We start from the raw sequence: 19,651 nt of genomic DNA, 5'->3' as shown, positions 1-19,651 counted from the left end.
CGCCAGTTGTTAGCTCACTTACTTTGCCTATGTATGTCCCAGTGCAGGCTCGTTGTGTCCTCATCACAAGCGCTTTCCTGCTACATTTTTCTAAAAAAAAGCTAAAATATCGACTGTCAAAAATCTCGATAATTATGGATTTTTGACACAAGCATCAACAGCGTTAACCCAGCGCTTCATACTTCTCGACTAGGCTACCACAGACAGCGAATGCACGTTTGAAGCTTTGAGCTTCCCAGATTTCCACTGCTCCAACGGTGGGATCCATTTGTTCATATGCCTAGGCCTCAACTCTGAATCCCACCCCACCATCTTCGACCCCCCCCCCCCCCCACCCCCCACACCCCCACGCCACCTCACCCGCCGAAACGTTCCGCATCTTGAACTTACTTTCTTCCAGGAAGACGCTCTTTAAATCTTATCCCTTTGACCAAGCTTTTGTCCAGATGCCCAAAATTTTTCCTCATGTGTTTTGGCATCATAATTGGTTTTATAATGCTTCTGTGAAGACTCACTGAGCACTGTGTAGTGCTTTATATTCTGTTAAAGGCACTATTGTTTTATTTTACAGACACACCAGGCAGTGGGATGGCTCCTGTATTGTTCCCCAACCCTATCCAATTAGATCAGTTCTTTGAATTCTCCAGCACGTTATTCCTTTCCAGTGCTTTAACAGTGTCTTTGATCAATACTGTCACTCCCTCTTTCATTTCCCTAGAAATCTCCTACTTCCCATCACTCTCCTTCCACGAATCTATTCTAAAACTAATGTGGGGTGAGTCACTCGTGTACATAATTAAAAATGACTTTGGAATGAAGAATATATCTGCAGACAAATAATGATATGCACATATTTAGCTCCTTTAATGCAGATAAACATCTCAATGTGCTTCAGAGGATTATTATCCAAGTCCCACTGAACTTTTCTAACCTAAAACATGCTCTGATCAGACCGTCCATCACATCACAGACTCTAATTTAATTCAATCTCGGGCAAGGCTTTGGTACAATTGCTTCTGAAAGAGCAGTGCATGTGGATATTTTTTGATTTGTCCCCATGTCCTCATTTCCCCTCAGGCGGGCATTCCGATTGAATCCAGGATCTTCAGAAGGAACAAATCATGGTTGAATTGTTGTAATGATGGCTGTCAAAGGGAATGGATTATAAACATGGGGAAGTTTTGCTAAAAATATACAAGGCACTAGTTAGACCACACCTAGGATACTGTGAACAGTTTTGGTCCCCTTATCTAAGATAAGATAGACTGGCATTTGAGGCAGTCCAGAGAAGCTTCACTAGGTTGCTCCCAGGTATGGAGGGATTCTCTTATGATGAGAGGTTGAGTAGGTTGGGCCTGTACGCATTGGAGTTTAGAAGAATGAGAGTCGACCTTATTGAAACATATAAGATTCTTAGAGGGTTTGACAGGGTGGATGCTGAGATGCTTCCCATTGTGGGGGAATCTAGGGCCAGAGGGTATAATATCAGCTTAAGGGCTCGCCCGTTTAAGACAGAGATGAGGAGGAATGTCTCCTCTCAGAGGGTAGTGAATCTGTGGAATTATTTACCGCAGAGGGCTGTAAAGGCTGGGTCGTTAAATATATTCAAGACTGAGATAGACAGGTTTTTAATCAGCAAGGGAATCAAGGGTTATGGGGCAGGACAGCGGAGTTGAGATTTACCAGGTCGGCCATGATCTCATTTAATGGTGGAGCAGACTCAGTGGGCCAAATGACCTACTTCTACTCCTACGTGTTATGGTCTCATGGCCTTATGATCTGTCGTGTCATTACCGCGGGTGCGTGAAAGAGGAGAGGTAAGGAAGGAGGATCGGGTCTTCCACTCATGGAAACGAGAGATTTCAAATCTTACAGGACGTCAGAACATTAGCGAATTCCCCTAGATATGTGGGAAACTGGAACACAGTCCAGCAATGTACACAGAGCGAAAGGAGGCGAGATTGGGGGCCAGAGAAGGGAAGTGAGAGGGTCAGGGAGGCGTATGGGGAGTGATGGGACATAAGGGGGATGAACGGACCATGCAACTGGATGGGGAGTGAAGGGCTGCTGAAAAAGGGCCCTTTTGTCTGATCTTTGTCACAGTTGAGCGGCAAGAGTCTCCTGTCAATGATCTCAGTTGAATCTGGTCATTCCCCCTTTGAGTTTGTCGGGGTGACGAGGAGAAAGGGAGCTGTTTGTGACTAAGTTCTGTCTCTGTCCTTTGTAGAAGGAGAGAAGGAAACATGATTACAGCCCAGCAAATATTATTATGGTGTCATCGTGTGTTTGAGTGGGGATCTCCCTCTCTCTCTCAGGACAGAATATTCACCATGCTTTCGAATGTGTGTGTGACAGTAATCTATCCTTTTTCACAGCTGCTGAAAGTGGAGGATCGTGCTCGCACTCATCAGCCCCGGACTGAGGTTCAGTGTTACTTACTGGGATTTAAAAGCTGCTGAACGGGCACCAAACCAGGTTGCAAACAGCAGTAACTCTGGGCTCAAGGTATCGTGAGGAAGTGAACTGAGTTTCATCACTGGCTCCTTGCAGTTGCACTTGGCGTTTATATAGATTTCCCACTCAGAGAAAGCGAGGTCCATGATCCAGGCTGCAAAAGACACACACTGCAGTGGTGAAATGAATATTTATGGCACACGAGTTACGTTATGGAGTTGGAAATAGGCTGTCGAGATGGATCAATAAAACGATGTTGAGATGGATCAAATAAAGCGATTGATGCATCAAATAAAATAACTCATGGAAAACCTGCTGAGAGATGCACTAAAACTTGGGGAGGCGGCTGGAAAGCCGCAATGGAAAATGGCCTCAGCCTTGGCCTTTCCTGTCATAGAAGAACACCAAGGTGCCGGATCCTGGACAAAGCCTCCAGACTATATACACCACTCAATATGAGCAGTAATTGTAAGTGCGTTGAGGGCCCGCATTTTGCTATATATTATACTGAAAGAAATCGAAATGTATTGCGCTTTATATAATAACATTTTAAATATCACATGCACTTCTACAAATTTTATGGAAAAAAGCATATTTTAGCCCCAAGATTGAGAAACTGCTTTGGCACGATGTGTGTGCTCACATAAGAACATCAGGATTTACAGGATTCAAGGGGAGTTGGAAATTTCTGTCACGCAATTATTTAATCTCCCCAATATAAAGAAAATCAGAACTCGAGTATTTAACTCCATTGGCTTCTTTGATGTGATGCAAATCAACTGTCCAGGGGAGAGAGCTGTCAAGCGAAGTAGCCACAGTCGCCGTGCAACGGGATTTTGGAACTTACTGCAAATAGACAAGGTATCAGTAGGAGAAAAACAGGACCAGATATCAGTGCGAGAGCTTTAGGGGACACTGACCATCACATGAACAGGTTTCGTTTGACTGTGGAAATTGGCAAAGAATAATCCAGGGTAAGGATGCGGAAAAGCCAACATCAGTGGGTTAAGGATTGATCTGCGCGGAGAACTGGCGCATCTATTTATTTCTCCTTCTATTTATAATGAACACTCATGGAGTATCTCGGTGGGAAATTTATTCGGTTATCATCAGAGCTGACAATGTTTGGGGAATATTTTTCGTAGCTGAAGGACGCAAGGCAAAACCAAAACAAAAATAAAATACCGCGAAAGCTGAAAATCTGAGGTACAAAAATAAAATGTTAAGGGGAAAAAAACTCAGCAGGCCTGGCAACATCTGTGGGGGCAGAAACAGAGTTAACGTTTCGAGTCCAATATGACTCTTCGTCGAGACTGTAGAGAGGTAGAAATGTGATGAGATTTATGTCGTTGAAAGAGAGGGAAGGGGAGGTGAAGCAAAATAGAATGGCAGGGATAGGTTGGGGTCGGGGGTGAGGGGTTTCGGGCAGGAGAGATTAAGATACAAAGACGTCATGGAACACAAGGCAAAGGGACTGGTAATCATAGTATAACGATGAACGTTTTGGCACAGAGAAGATGCTAATGACAGAATGAAGGTGAACAAAAATGTCTGAAAGCAAAATAGCAGAATGTGTTAATAGCAGTAAAAGAATGGGGACTGCAAGAAAGTAAAAACATGAGAACAAGATGCAGACACGTTGAGTTTTATTTGCCAGCATTTACTATTCTTATAACAGGAGGAATGGAAAAGCGGAAAGTAATTGATATTATGAGTGAGTACAGAATGCTGCGGGAGAGAGGGATCTGGATGTGGTCTCCGTCGCATCAGAGAAAGTTAGCATGTTGTAAGAACAATGGCAAGTTGGCTTTTAATACAAAGAGGATGCAATATAAAAGTGGGGAGTCTTGCGACAACTCTATAGGGTTATATTTATTTAAAGAAGAATATACTGGCATTGAAGGCAGTTCTGCGAAGGTACCTGGGTTGATTTCTGAAATGAAGAAAAGTTGAGCAAAGTGGGCCGGCACTCATTGCAGTTTAGAAGAATGAGAGGTGAGCGCAGAGGCGGTCATGCATGCAGTTCAGTTGTGGCGCCGTGATCGTATAGTGGTTAGTACTCTGCGTTGTGGCCGCAGCAACCTCGGTTCGAATCCGAGTCACGGCAAAGGTTACTTAGACGTTTTGCTGTGCCATCTCCGAAATCTATACACTGAAAAATCTAGCATTTACGCATGGAAAGGACCTTTATGGATGACAAAAGATACATATTGCCCCCAAGCGCCTTCACATGTCCTTGTTTTATGCTCGAGAATTTAAACAGTCAACATTGAATACAAAACCTGTTGTAAACAGTTGGCAGACTCGTAGCGTATCGAATTTGAACTGAAGCGCTAAAATGATATGTGGAAACTGGGTGTGAAACTGTGGAATATAGTAACATGGACCTGCAGCTCTGGGTGACTTGGTAGAACTGGGATTGTATGGATTCAGGTCCCATTCCAATGTTTGAGCACAAAAATCAAGGCTGGGACTCGGGGCAGTGTTAAGTGGGCGGTGCGGTCTTTCAGTGGACACGTTGAACTGCCTCGACTGCTCTGAAGAACAGTCATATGGACTCGAAATGTTCACTCTTTCTTTCTCGCCACAGATGCTGTCAAGCCTGCTGAGTTTTCCCAGCATTTTTGTTTTTGTTTCAGATTTCCAGCATCCACAGTATTTTGCCTTTACGTTGAACTGCCTACTTTCCCCCCAGCATTTTATTGAGGAAAAGCAGCGGAGCTCATTCCAGATCATAACAACTGGCTGAGTAAAAACGAGAATCTCCCCGGCTCACCTCCCTTTCTTCGGTTTTAGATTTTCTTACCATTATCTTCAATCTTCTCCCTCTAGTTCCGGACATTTTGTTTTCTGTTTAATCAGTCTCTCCCTACTTGCTTTATCAGCTCCTCCGCCCATTGACCCGGTCTAAGTTTGATCGCCTCCATTAGATCTCAACTTAACTTCATTGGTCGAAAGAGTACAATCCCCACATTTATGGTCCATTTATGGTGCTTCTTCCCCACAGCTTTGCTTTATGTCCTTTGGTTGCATAAAAATATTCGCTAAACAACCTCATACAATCCGCCAGGCAGCATCTGTGGAGAGAGGGAGAGAGAGACAGATTTCATGTTGCACGATGGCTTTTGATTAGAAATAGGGAAAAAAAAAACAGAAATATAATTGATGCCAAGCAAGAGAAAGCGGCGAGCTTGCAAATCAACAGAATGAAACGTCTTGTGATAGAGGGAAAGTCAGGAAAGGTTATATGGCAGAAGAGTTTGTCATGTAGTGGCCGAAGGGAGCGCTATGGAGAGAAACATAGAATGGATACAACACAGAATGAGCCCATTCGGTCCGCCCTGGCTGCCTGTAAGACGAATGAGGCAACGAAAGGTACGTCGAGACGAGCTGCAGGCATGTACTGTGGATAAGTCTTCCTATCCAGCGATTTTCGGGGAATTTCCTGCTCGTAACTCTCTGCATGCGGTTCTCAAAGCTTCACCACGCACTCATCCTGTGGCGGTTTCAGAATCACGCAGGTTAATTTCCACGCGAATTACCTTCCTAATGCACTTTTTGACCCTTTGAGCCACATACAAGTTAAGTGAGTCAACCAAACCTGCGTGTGTAAGTCTCGTCATCAGCTGTAATTCATGGCGGCCTCTCAACTTGTATTGTAGATATGTCTCCAATCCCTAGGAAACTGTCAGACAATTTTCAGCACTTACGTCTCCACGTACAGACTGCACTGTGAACCATACAAAATGTTCTTGAGGCGGCTTCATATCGCCACTATGAAGCGGAAGGGAGAGATAAATCGGAAATTTCTGAAATACTCATCAGGTCGGACAAAGCTTTTATCTCTGATGAAAGGCAACAAACTTGAAAATTAACTTTCTTTGCATCTCCACAAGGCTGCCGCAGCTAATGTGCATTTCCAGCATCTATAATGGTTCAATTTCGTGTCAAGCTGACGAATCTCTGGCGATGTTTTTCAGCAACGCTCGATAGGATCTCGAACCAACTACCTTTGAAAAACCCTCAGTGCCTACCCGATGCGCTCATCACTGCCCCGTACACAAAAACAGTATTACGAAAGAAGCGCCTAGTCCCTCGTTTCAATGCAAAACCTTGGAGTAAGGTGGAGTGAGGGGAGTGCAATTATCAGAAAATCCAGCTTGCAGTCAGCAATCACCAGCTTCAAAACTGATTTCCGCGATCTTGAGGTAGCCTGGCCGAGCAGAATAAAACACTGGGTTAAAGCTGTTGGGGCTTGTGTCAAAATTTATCGAGATCAGGATTTTTGAGAGTTCTTATTTTAGCAACTCTTTAGGCAAATAATTTTTTTCTCCAACTTTGTCAGTACAAATACATACTGGCCACGAAGCGTGTTGGGACAGGTGGTATTCGTGAAAGGTTTTATTTCCTGAATTAACAAAAAGCTGAAGTTGCCATTCAGGCTCCATCTGTCTCTCAGTTTAGGCCGAGCTCATTATCTCGCTGTCCCTTTGCATTATTTTGTCTCTATGTCCATCCCTCTGTTTTCCCTCACATGAACCGTTCTCTGTAATTAAACTGCTCTCACTGGGGCTGGCAAATGTAAGCGGGTCTAATGACTGCATAGCATTTCCTTATTAGTCTAGAGGTGATAAGAAGGCAGTCATTTTAAACTGATGAATTTTGTTCACATTTCCTATGCAGCTTCATATTGAAAAATCTGCCCAGAAGAATAAATGGGTAAAAATAAACAAAAACGGAGATGCATCTTTTTGAGAATGCGCTTAAATGGGAGATAAATATGATTTCAATAGATTAATATTTTCCTAGCGATATAACTAGTTCCCTGTCCCGACGATAAGAGAAGCAGAACAATCCGCGTGCTGGAAATCGTTAATGAAAAAAGAGAAGATGCTGGAAAAATTCCACTTAGAGGAAGACTTCGCATATTTTATACTCCATCCCCCTTTTACTAGAGGACAACTTTCCATTTCCATCCCAATGACATGCGCTACCTGCATGTTAACTTACCGTGATACGTGAAAGGCGACACCCAAATCCCTCTGTCCCAAAGCATTCTGTTGTCTTTCTTACCTTAAATGATATTCTCTTTTTTAATCCCCTTACAAAACTGGGCGATCTCACATTTTGCTACATTATACTTCTGCCAATTGTTAGCCCATTTACTTTGCCTGTGTATATCCCTTTGCAGACTTGTTGTGTCCTCAATACAAATTACATTCCTGCTACATTTAAAAATAAAATGTTAAAATAAGGACTCTCAAAAATCCTGATAATTATAAACTTCGACACACGCATCAACAACTTTAATCGAGCACTTCATACTGCTAGGTCGGCTACCACAGAGAAGCGAATGCGAATTTTAATCTGGTGACTGCTGACTGAAACCTGGTTTTCCTGTTGACTGCTGCCGACTCCAAGGCTTTGCATTGAACTGAGGGAATAAACGTTTCTTATTTCGTGAAAATGTTTGTCCTTGTGGCGCAATGAAGGGCGTGTTGCTTTCTGCAAAGGCTGTTGGTATGAGGTCATGTCGAGCATTGTCGAAAACCATCGTCAGATATTCTTTAGCCTTACACAAATGTGAACTAGTACCGATGCTGGAAATCAAATTTATCTCCGGCAGCATATTTTTATATAAACAGTACAAGTCCAGAGCTCACGGTAAATTGCATCTGATGACGAGACTTGCATATGGAGGTTTGGTTGACTCAGTGAACTAGTGGCTCCAACGGTGTTCTCCATTCCATCAAATGGCTAGGCCTCAACTCTGGATTTCCCCCCTGAAACTTTCCGCCTTTCGAACTCACTTTCCTCCGTGAAGGCGCTCCTGAGATCCTATCCCTTTGATCAAGCTTTTGCACAACTGCCCAAATATCTCCTCATGTGGCTGTACATCACCTATTTTGTAATGCCTCTGTGAAGTGTTTTTTTTTATGTTAAAGGCGCCATTATTTTGGGGAAATACAACTGGTGCTGAAATGCCTCCTCTATTGTTCCCGAACTCTAACCAATTAGACTCTCCCCTTGAATCATCGAGTATGTCATTCCTCTCCAGTGCTGTAACAGTATCTTTCAACAATACCTTGACTCCCTCTTTCCTTACCCTAGCAAGGGCACCTTCTACCTCCATTCACTCTCCTTCCACCAGCCTATTCTGAAACTGGTCTCGGATTAATTGCTCGTACAGGTAACCAGAAATGACTTTATCTGCAGGCAAGCAATAACCTGCAAATATTTTGTTCATTTAACGTAGGTAAACATCCCAGAGTGCTTCAGAGGCGTGTAATCCAAATAACACTGAACGTTTCTAATCAACAAATGCTCTGCTCAGGCTGTCCGTCACATTACAGACTCCAATCGAATTCAGCCTCGGGCATGGCTTTGGTACAATTGCTTCTGAATGAGCAACAACTGTGGTTATTCATTGTTCTCTTCCTTATGTATCCCCTGATGGGACATTCCGAGTGATTCCAGGACCTTCAAAATGGACAAATCATGGTTTGATTGTTGGACTGATTGTTGCCGTGGCTCTTATTGTTCTTGATATTGGTGCAGATATGTGGCAGAGGAGGTACGAAAATAGGATGGGGCCTGTTACTCTTGGGTTGATGGCTAGTAATCTTACAGAACAATCGTCAGAACATCAGCGAATTCCCCAAGATATGTGGAAAACTGGAAAACCGTCCAGTAACGCCCAGGCAATGAGAGGGCTGGGAGCCGTGTGGGGACACACGGGATAGTGGGGTTGGAGAGGGGGGTGGGATCGTTGGGGAGGGTGGAGGGGGGTGGTGGGGAGGTTGGGGTGGGGTGCAGTTGATGCGGGAGGGAGGTGGGCATGGGAGAAAGAAATTAGGGAACCGTAGACCCGATGGGGAGTTAGAGGATGGAGTATAAGGAAATATATTGCCCGAAGTCTCTCTCTCAGTTGAACAGCAAGAGTCTCCTGTGAGTAAGCTCAGTTAAATCTGGTTATCCGCCCGTGAGCTTGTGCGGGTGACGCGGGGATGGCAGTTGTTTGCAACTGAAGTTCTGTCTCTGTCACTTGTAGGAAGAGAGGAAAAACCTGGTTACAGCCCAGAAAATCGCAAGTATGCAAATTGTAGCTGGGTGGGCCATGTGCTCATTAGTGGGAATTTTTCTGTCTGTCTCAGCCGCTGTATCTTTCACCCCCTCTCTCTCTCTCTCTACAGATATACATATATATAAAACATTCACCATGTTGTAAAATGTATGTGTGCCAGAAATCTATCCTTTCCACAGCTGTGAAAGAGGAGAATCGTTCTCAAACTCATCAGCCCCGGCCTGAGCCGCAGCATTCCAGATTGGGGTTTAAAAACGCTGAACTATCACCAAGCTAGTCTACAAGCAACAGTAAATCTTGACTCAGACTGTCGAGAAGAAGTGGGCTGAGTTTCATCACTGGCTCATTGCAATTTCACTCGGCATTTGTACAGATTTCTCATTCAGGGAAAGCGAGGTCCATGACCCAGTCTGTAAAATACACAAGCTGCAGTGGTGAAGGGAAAATCCCTGACAGGCGGCTGACGTTATTGGAAATAGGTTGTCGAGATGGATCAAATGAAACGATTGATTGATCAAATAAAATGACTGATGGGAAATTATGCTGAGGGATGCACTAAAGCTTTGGGCAGCGGCTGCAGAGGCTCACTGGAAAAGGCTAGAGTCTTGGCCTTTCAGGCCATAGTAGAACACCAAGGTGGTGGAACTATGTAAACTCCTGGACTTCATACGCCAGGCAACATAGCAGTATTTGTAAGTACGTTGAGGCTCCGCATTTTGCCATGTATTACACTGGAATAAATCAAAATATATTGCACTTTATGTAATACGGCTTGAAATATCGCATGTACTTCAACAAATGTTAAGAATTAAGTATATTTTTAGCCCCAAAATTGAGAAATGGCTTCGTCACGATGGGCGTGGTCACGTCAGGATTTACAGGATTCAAGGGAAGTTGGAAGTCACTTTTACACAATTATTTAATCTCTCCAGCACAAAGAAAATCAGGATTTGAGCCTCCAAGACCTTTGTCTTCTTTGACGTGCTGCAAGGCGGTTGCCCAGCATAGAGAGCTTCCAACCAAAGGAGTAAGTCACTGTGCACCAGGCTTTTATAATTTGCCGCAAATATACAAGGTAACCGTAGGAGAAAAAACTGGATTATGTATCAGTCAGAAAGCTTGAGGGGACACTAACCATCGAATCACTAGGTTTCGGTTTGCTTTGAAAAGGGACAAAGAATAATCTAGAGTAACAATGCGGGAAAGCCAACTTTAATGGGGTAAGGATGGATCCGCGGTGGCATTTTGTACACCTATTTCTTTCCCCTTGTATTTGATATGGATACTCATAAAGTATCTCGGTGGGAACGTTACTGGTGAACATCAGGACTGACAATGTTTGGGGCAACACAAGCCAAAATAAAATCGAAATACAGTGAATGCTGAAAATCTAAAATAAAAACAGCAAATGCTACAAAAAGAAAAACTTAAGAGCTCCGGCAGTATCTGTGGGGAGAGAAACAGAGTTAACGTTTCGAGTCCAATATGACTCTTCGAAACTGGAGAGAGGTAGAAATATGATGGTTTCACGCTGTTGAATGAAGGGGGTGGGGCAGGTGAAGCAAAACAGAATGGCAGGACTGGCTTGGTGTGGGGGCCAGGAGAGATTAAAATACCAAGGTGTCCTGGAACACAAGGCAAAGGGAGTAATAATCATAGTATAACGATGAAAGCTTTGGCAGAGATTAGGTACTAACAGCAGAATGAATATGAGCGATGTCTGAAAGCAAAATAGCAGAATGTTCTAAAAACAGAAAAAGGATGAGAGCGGCCTGAAAGCAAAAACAAGACATGAGAACAAGATACAAACGCGCTGAGTTTATCCAGCATTTTTCTGTTCTTATAACAAATGGATTGGAGAAGCAGAATGTAATTCATATTAAGAGAGAATAAAGAATGCTGCGGGAGAGAGGGATCTGGGTGTCCTGGCCCATGTGTCAGAGAACATTCGCATGCAAATAGGGGAAGGAACTTGAGGAGATGTGGAAAGTTGGCCTTTATTCCAAAGAGGATGCCGTATGAAAGAAAGGAAGCCTTGCTACAGCTGTGCAGGGGTTAAACTCATTTAAACGAGCATATACCGGCACTGAAGGCAATTCTGCCAAGGTACATTGGATTGACTCCGAGGAGGAAGAGCTTGTCTTCTGAGGGAAGGTTGAACAGATTGAGCATGGACTCGATACAGTTTAGAAAAATGAGACTTGGTTGCCGGTGCAAATTACTCAAGTGTATGGAGTGTGACGCTGTGATCGTATAGTGGTTAGCGCTCTGCGGTGTGGCCGCAGCGGCCTCGGCTCCAATCCGAGTTTTAGTTATTTTGCTGTGCCATCTCCGAAAAGAATGGACCGAGGAATCCAACAATGACGCATGTAAAGACGGGTTTTTTGATGACCAAACGTATTTATTGCTCCCAAATTCCGTCACATGCCCGTGTTTTATGCTCGAAAATTTAAACAGTCAACAACGATTACAGAACTTGTACTCAAACAGTCAGCAAACTCGTAACTTATCGAATTTGAACTGAAGCGGTAAAATTATATTTGGAAACTGGGTGTGAAACAGTGGAATGCAGTAACATGGACCTGCAGCTCTGGGTGACTTGGTAGAACTGTGGATCACATAGATTCAAGCTCCACTCCAGTGTTTGAGCACAAAAATCAAGGTTGGACTCGGGGTAGTGCTAAGTGAGTGGTGCGGTCTTTCAGTGGGCAGGTTGAACTGCCTGCAGTTCCCTCAGCACTTCATTTAAGAAAAGCGACAGAGATCATTCCAGATCTTAAACGCACGTTGAGTGAAAACGAAGATCTCCTCGGCTCACCTCTCTCGCTCCATTTTTCTTTTTTTTTGCCATTTTCTTCAATCTTTTCCCTCTAGTTGCGGAATCTTTTTTCAATGTAAACTGTCTCTCCCTATTTGCTCTGTCAGCTTCTCTGCCCGTTGCCCCAGTAAAAGTTTGAAAACCTCCATTAAGTCTCCGCTTAAAATTCTTAGCCCGAATGGGAAGAACAGCGGCTTCTGTAGACTCTCCACATAACTAAATGTCCACAACCCTGAGCATGAGGAAGAGTGTGCAAAGATTTGTAAACTAATGCTAGTTGGGAGTGTGGAAAATGGAAACGGAACAACTCATAAAACCCAGTCGCCGGCTTTGTGAATCTTGAGAAAAACTCTGGGAAGTTCAATCAGAGGTGAGTGAAGAGCGAACTGTCCGACTGATCAGCGACTGTTAAGGTACCTTTCCCTTCCCTCAGACAGTGAAACATTTACTCTGAACTGTGCGGTGAAATTAACTAATCTTTGTAATGGACAGGGTTGTCGCTACTGCACATCAGGAAATGAAACCTAATGTTAGTTTCAGGACAGTCAGAATATTTGGAAACACGAAATGCAATGAAATTATTGAGTGTAGAAAGCTGGAGGAGAGTTATTCAGGGTGACATGAATGTTTATGGAATGGCCAAGACCAGACTGTTCCCATATGCCCGCCCGAAATGCTCCATACTATATTTTGCAAATGTCAGCAATCAGTGTCGATGTGGCGCAATCAGTTTGCGTGTTCCGCTATTAACCGAATGGTTGGTGGTTTAATCTCACTCAGGAACGAAGCTCTTCATTTTTTAACCCCTTTAATGCTTCATGCCATAAAGTTTTCGGTTGTGTCCTCAGCTGCAATAATATATTCGCCAAACATTGTCAGATCTGAAGTTAACCGGTGAGCTCGCATCCAGGTACTTTATATGCATTCATTTCAAATAAATTGAACCGGCATCCACCCCATTAGAAATATGAGCTGTGTCAAATTCCCCGATTTCCCTCCCTAACAGCACTGTGGGTGTACCTACACCACATGGACTGCAGCGGTTGAAGAAGGCAGCTCACCACCACCTTCTCAAGGACAATTAGGAATGGACAATATTGCTCAGCTTGCCAGAGAACTCCCTATCCCATGAATGAATAAAATATAATACATACATTTTGACACAATTCCCAGTAGCTTTAATTCAGTTCTTTATGCTGCTCGGCCAGACTACAACAGACCTCGAATGCCACGTTTGAAGCTGCTGATTCTTGACTGTAAGCTTGATTTCCTGCTAACTGCACCCTTCCCACCGCCACGCCCCCGTCCCACAACACCTCAGCACCCACCCCGAAAGTGAGGCTTTGCAATGAACCGAGGGACTAAACGCTTCTTCTGTTATAGTGTATCTCCTTATGGAGCAGTGAAGAACGCATTAAGTAGGCAGTTAGGATTCCTCAAAGGCAGCTGGTTCGTGGTCAAGTCGAACCAATTCAGCAGGTGCGGCAGTAACTGTGCAGGGATGAATAGCATTGACGATAAATGTGTTTTTCCTTCCAAAGAACTGTTGAGATTTTGAGCTTTTTATGTTGTTATTTTCTTTCGGGCTATTCATATTCCACACATTTCACCACTTCTTTGATTCTTATTCAATCAACCTCTCACAATTATCTGATTTCCGTAACATTCCACTGACCGATGACAGTCTTATCTACCTTTAATTTAATGCAGCCAGGTGCGAGAAATGGAAATCTATTGGGAATTTCATCAGGTGACAATGTTGGCGCTGTACTTGGAATGTGTCCGTAGATGCAGTATCAGTTAGTTTCTTTCAGCCCAATATCTCAATATAATTCCGATGGATTAGACGTCGGTGTGATTTACTTGAAATGAATATTATAAAGCATTTTGGTGGAGATTCAATGCTGAACTTCAAAGCTGACAACGTTTGACACATAATTTATTGAGATTTTTATTGCAACCGAAGGACACAGCCCAAAGTCATATGGCATTCAGAATTGGAGGCGAGAAGTGTTCAGTAGCCGAGTTTCTGGATGGGATTGAATCACCCACCATGCGGCTATCAGTCGAACGTGCTAACTGGTTGTGCTAAAGAGACAGCCAGGCGGCGGTTTCTCGAAAATAAAGCCTGGAACATTAATGGTGGATACATGGGAACAGTCTGGTGTTGCCCATTGCACAAACATCCATGTCATTCCGAATAATTCCTCTCCCAGCCTTTTACATTCGAGCTCTTCATTGCGTTTTCTGTTCCAAACATTCGGTCTGCCCAGAACCGATATTACGCTTTATTCCCTGATGTGCAGCAAAGACGATCCTGTCAATTACTAAGATCAGTTAATTTCATCAATCAGTTCAGAGTCAATGTCTCATCGTCTCAGGGAAGGGGGTCTCCCTGATTAGGCGGACAGTTCGCCCTTCATTCTCCGCTGGTTTGTTTTCCCAAAACATTTCTCAACATTCACGAAGCTGGAGACCAGTTTCCTGATTGTTCCGTTTCCATTTTCCCCATTAACAACTGGCAATATTTTGCAAAACTTTACCCACTCTTCCGCCTCATGTCCAGGGATGAGGAAATTCAGTTATTTGGGTGAAATTATCGATTTCGTGCAAGGAAGTTCAGCGGAGATTTATTGGACGCGTTCAATCTTATACAGGGGCAATAGGCGGAGAAGCTGATAGACCCAATAAGGAGAGACTGTTTTCATTTTTTTTAAAAAGAAGGCAGGGACGAGAGGAAGAAGATTTAAGGTAATAGTTCAAAAAATAAAGCCGGAGCGAGAAGATTCTAGTTTGTACGCTGCGCGTTGTTATAATCTGGAATGAGCTCCGCCACTTTTCTTGAATTCAGAGCTGGGGGATCGATTGGAACCAGCCCGGCAGGCAGTTCAGTGTCCTCTGAAGAACCGCACGACTCACTCAGCTCTGCCCTGAGTCCTGGCCTTAATTTCTGTACTCAAAGGCTGGAGTGGGGCCTGTATCTTTGTATTCTCAGTGCTAACAATCAACCATTATTGCTCTTTCCGGCTAATGTATTCTTTAGGTTCATACCCCGCATCCAAATATCACTTTACATCTTCAGTTCAAATTCAATTAACACTGAGTCTGCTCACTGCTTAAAACAAATTCCGTTTTCAATGTTGACATTTTGAATTCTGGAGAATCAAACATGGACATGAGAAGGCGCTCCATTTGGGAGCCATAAATAGCTTTTGTCAAAAAATATCTATCCATAAGTAAATGTTTGGTTCTACTGAGCGTTCTTCACTGAGGTGGTACAGCAATATAATGTCAGGCTATCATGCCGTGACTCGGATTCGAACCGAGGTTGCTGCGGCCACAACGCAGAGTACTAACCACTATACGATCACGGCGCCACCCAGTAACTGCTGCTGTGGCCAACGGCTGCAATCACCTCTGATTCTTCTAAACTGCAATGAGTGCAAAGCCAACCTGTTCAACTTTTCCTCATAAGACAATCTCTTCATTCTAGGAATCACCCCAGTGAAGCTTCTCAGACTGCCTTCAATGCCAGTAAATTCCTCTTTGAGTAAGTAGAACAAACCTGAATGCACTGCTCCAGATGTGGTCTACTGTTGCAGCACGACTTCCCTCCTTTTATATCCTATCCTCCTTGTAATAAAGGCCAACTTCCCACTTTCCTCCCAATTCCTTCCTCGACTTGCATGCTAACTTTCTCTGCCACGTGGGTGGGGACAGCCAGATTCCTCTCTCCTGCAGCATCAATTATTTTTCCATTCCTCCTGGAATAGTAACGAAAAATGCTGGAGGAACTCAGTAGGGTCTGTGTCATGTTCTCATGTTTTTGCTTTCAGACCGCGCTTACCCTTTTCTTGCTATGAAAGTATTCTGCTACTTTGCTATACGTCATTGCTCACCTTTATTCTGGCATTAGCACCTTCTCTGCACGAAAGCTTTCACCGCTATACGATCATTGTCACTCCCTTCTGTTTCGTGACATTTTTTGCGTTTTAACCTCTCCTGCCTCCAACCTATCCCTGGCACCCCATTTTGCTCCATCTGCTCCTCCCCCTTCTTCAACAGCATGAAATTAATCATATTTATTTTTCTCTCCCGTTCCGAAGAAGAACCATGTTGGATTCGAAGCGTTAACTCTGTTTCTCTCCCAACAGCTGCTGCCAGACCTGCTGAGTTCACTCATCAGCATTTTCTGCTTTTATTTCAGATTTCCAGAATCCGCAGTATTTTGCTTTTATTTTAGGTTTGAGTTGCGCCCTTCATCGACGATAAAATAATGCCCAAACATTCTCAGCTCTGATGTTAACCATGAAATTTCCCACCGAGATACCTTGTGAGCATTCATTTCAAATAAAAGGAGAAATAAATAGATGCACCAGGCACCGGCGCAGATCCATCCTCACGACATGAAAGTTGTCTTTACTCCATTCTTATTCCAGGTTATTCTTTATCCATTTACACAGCCAACCTAAGGTTTATGGTACAATGGCCAGTGTCCCCAAATTACCGTACTGATATCTGATCCACTATTTCTCCACCTGGCACCTGGTCTATTTGCGGTAAATTCTCAAATTCTGTTTGATGGTAATTTTGGCTTCTCTGGTTGACAGCTCTCTCCTGGTCAGATGCCGTGAATCACGTCAAAGAAGCCAAAGGGGTTGCAGGCTCAAGTTCTGAATTTCTTTATATCGGGAGATAAAATGTTTGAATGAAATAGATTTTCATCTCTCATTGAATCCTGCAAATCCTGATGTTCAGATGTGCCAAAAACATCGCGCCAAAGCATTTTCTCAAGCTTGTGGCTAAAATATACTTTATTCAGAAAAAAAGTATTAAAGAACAGGGAATTTAAATATAAAATTGTATAAAGGGCAATGCATTTCGCTTTATTTCATTACTTACAAAGTGAACAAAAAGCTGAAGTTATGAAATGTATCTATACCTTTAACGCTCTTTCTGCCTCTCTATTTCCGGCCACCTTACTTTCTCGTTGTCTTTCTTTATTTCCGTGCCTCTGTCACAGTCCCTCTGTTATCCTTACATGAATCGCTCTCTGTAATAAAACTCCTCCCTCTAAGATTGGTAAATGATAGCAGATCTGTTCAGTACGTGATTGTTCAGCTGATGCTTTTGTAGGTAATGCGAACCAGCACGGGCGGCCAGTTCCCTGTTTGTATTGTGTTGAATATCCCCACCTGTCTCGCGGGTGAGCGAGCCTACGCGAAGGCAAACATTGCAGGCGGAAGCGGTGCCCCAGTGCTTAAACCGATAGACTTGCAAATCCACGTGGCTTTATCCTTTAAGGATTGCGATGAAGGTTTAACCAGGTTCCTTTCGGACTAAGAGAGAAGCAAAATGTTGCGGATGTTCCAAATCTGAAACAAAAACAGAAAATTACGTCAACCAATTCAGCAGGCGCGGCAGCATCTGTGGAGGGATGAACAGCGTTAACGGTAAATGCGTTTCTCCTTCCAAAGAACTGTTGAGATTTTGAGCTTTTTATGTTGTTATTTCCTTTCGGGATATTCATATTCCACACATTTCGCCACATATTTGATTCTTATACCATCAACCTCTCACCATTTTCTGCTTCCCGTAACATTCCACAACCGATGACAGTCTCATCTACCTTTAATTTAATGCAGCCAGGTGCGAGAAATGGATCTGTATTGGGAATTTCATCAAGTGACAATTTGGCGCTGTATTTAGAATGTGTCCGTAGATGCCGTATCAGTTAGTTTCTTTCAGCCCAATATCTCAGTTATATCTGATGGATTGGACGTCGGTGTCATTTATTTGAAATGAATATTATATAGTATTTCGGTGGAGATTCAATGCTGAACTTCAAAGCTGACAACGTTTGACACATAATTTATTGAGATTTTTATTGCAACCGAAGGGCACGGCCCAAAGTCATATGGCATTCAGAATTAGATGTGAAAAGTGTTAAGTAATCGAGTTTCTGGGTAGGATTGTATCACCCACCATGCGACTTTCAGCCGAACGTGCTAATCTTTTGTGCTACGGAGCTAGCCATGCGCCGTTTTTTTCGAAAATGAAGCCTGGAGCATTAATGGTGGATACATAGGAACAGTCTGATGTTGCCCATTGCACAAACATTCATGTCATGACGAATAAATCCTCTCCCAGCCTTTTACATTCGAGCTCTTCACTGCATTTTCTGTTCCAAATATTCGGTCTGCCCTGAACCTGTATTAAGCTTTATTCCCTGATGTGCAGCAAAGACGATCCTGTCAATTACTAAGATCAGTCAATTTCATCAATCAGTTCAGAGCAAATGTTTCATCGTTTGAGGGAAGGGACTCTCCCTGATCAGTCGGACAGTTCCCCCTTTATTCTCCTCTGGTTTGGTTTCCCAAAGCATTTCTCAACATTCACGAAACTGGAGACCAGTTTCCTGTGTTGTTCCGTTTCGATTTTCCCCATTAACAACTAGCAATATTTGCCAAAGTTTTACCCACTCTTCCGCCTCATGTCCAGGGATGAGGAAATTCAGTTGGGTGAAATTATCGATTTCATGCAAGGAAGTTTCAGCGGAGATTTATTGGAGGCGTCCAATTTTATACAGGTGCGATAGGCGGAGAAGCTGATAGGCCATACAAGGAGACATTGTTTTCATTTTAAAAAAGGCGGGGACGAGAGGAACAAGATTTAAGGTAATAGTTCAAACAATGAAGTCGGAGCGAGAAGATTCTAGTTTTTACTCTGCGCGTTGTTATAATCTGGAATGAGCTCCGCCACATTTCTTGAATTCAGAGCTAGGGGATCGATTGTAACCAGCCCGGTAGGCAGTTCAGTGTCCTCTGAAAAACCGCACCACGCACTTAGCACTGCCCCGAGTTCCAGCCTTCATTTCTGTGCTCAAAGGCTAGAGTGGGGCCTGTATCTTTGTATCACCAGTGCTACCAATCAGCCATAGTTGCTGTTTCCTGCTTATGTATTCCTTAGGGTCATGCCCCGCATCCAAAGTTTACCTCTTCAGTTCAAATTCAATTAACACTGAGTCTGCTTACTGCTTAAAACAAATTCCGTTTTCAATGCTGACATTTTGAATTCTGCAGAATCAAACATGGACATGAGAAGGCGCTCGGTTTGGGAGCAATAAATAGCTTTTGTCAAAAAATATCTATCCATAAGTAAATGTTTGGTTCCACGGAGCGTTCTTTATTGAGCTGGTACAGCAATATAATGTAAGGCGATTATGCCGTGACTCGGATTCGAACCGAGGTTGCTGCGGCCACAACGCAGAGTACTAACCACTATACGATCACGGC

General features: G+C 43.5%; 3 non-coding genes across 3 annotated transcripts; 1 reads left to right on the top strand and 2 right to left on the bottom strand.

Moving 5' to 3' along the window:
* Positions 1–4,489: 4,489 nt before the first annotated feature.
* Positions 4,490–4,561, top strand: trnah-gug (transfer RNA histidin (anticodon GUG)). The gene has a single exon. It is a non-coding gene; the product is annotated as a tRNA-His (tRNA).
* Positions 4,562–15,658: 11,097 nt separating this feature from the next.
* trnah-gug (transfer RNA histidin (anticodon GUG)) lies at positions 15,659–15,730 on the bottom strand. The gene has a single exon. It is a non-coding gene; the product is annotated as a tRNA-His (tRNA).
* A 3,849-nt stretch (positions 15,731–19,579) lies between these two features.
* On the bottom strand, positions 19,580–19,651 carry trnah-gug (transfer RNA histidin (anticodon GUG)). Its single transcript has one exon. It is a non-coding gene; the product is annotated as a tRNA-His (tRNA).

The sequence above is a fragment of the Cetorhinus maximus genome, chromosome 21 (genome assembly GCF_964194155.1).
Source record: "Cetorhinus maximus chromosome 21, sCetMax3.hap1.1, whole genome shotgun sequence".
Classification (NCBI taxonomy): Eukaryota; Metazoa; Chordata; class Chondrichthyes; order Lamniformes; family Cetorhinidae; genus Cetorhinus; species Cetorhinus maximus.
The sequence above is the reverse complement of the archived record's forward strand: the minus strand, read 5'-3'. Positions and strand labels throughout refer to the sequence as shown.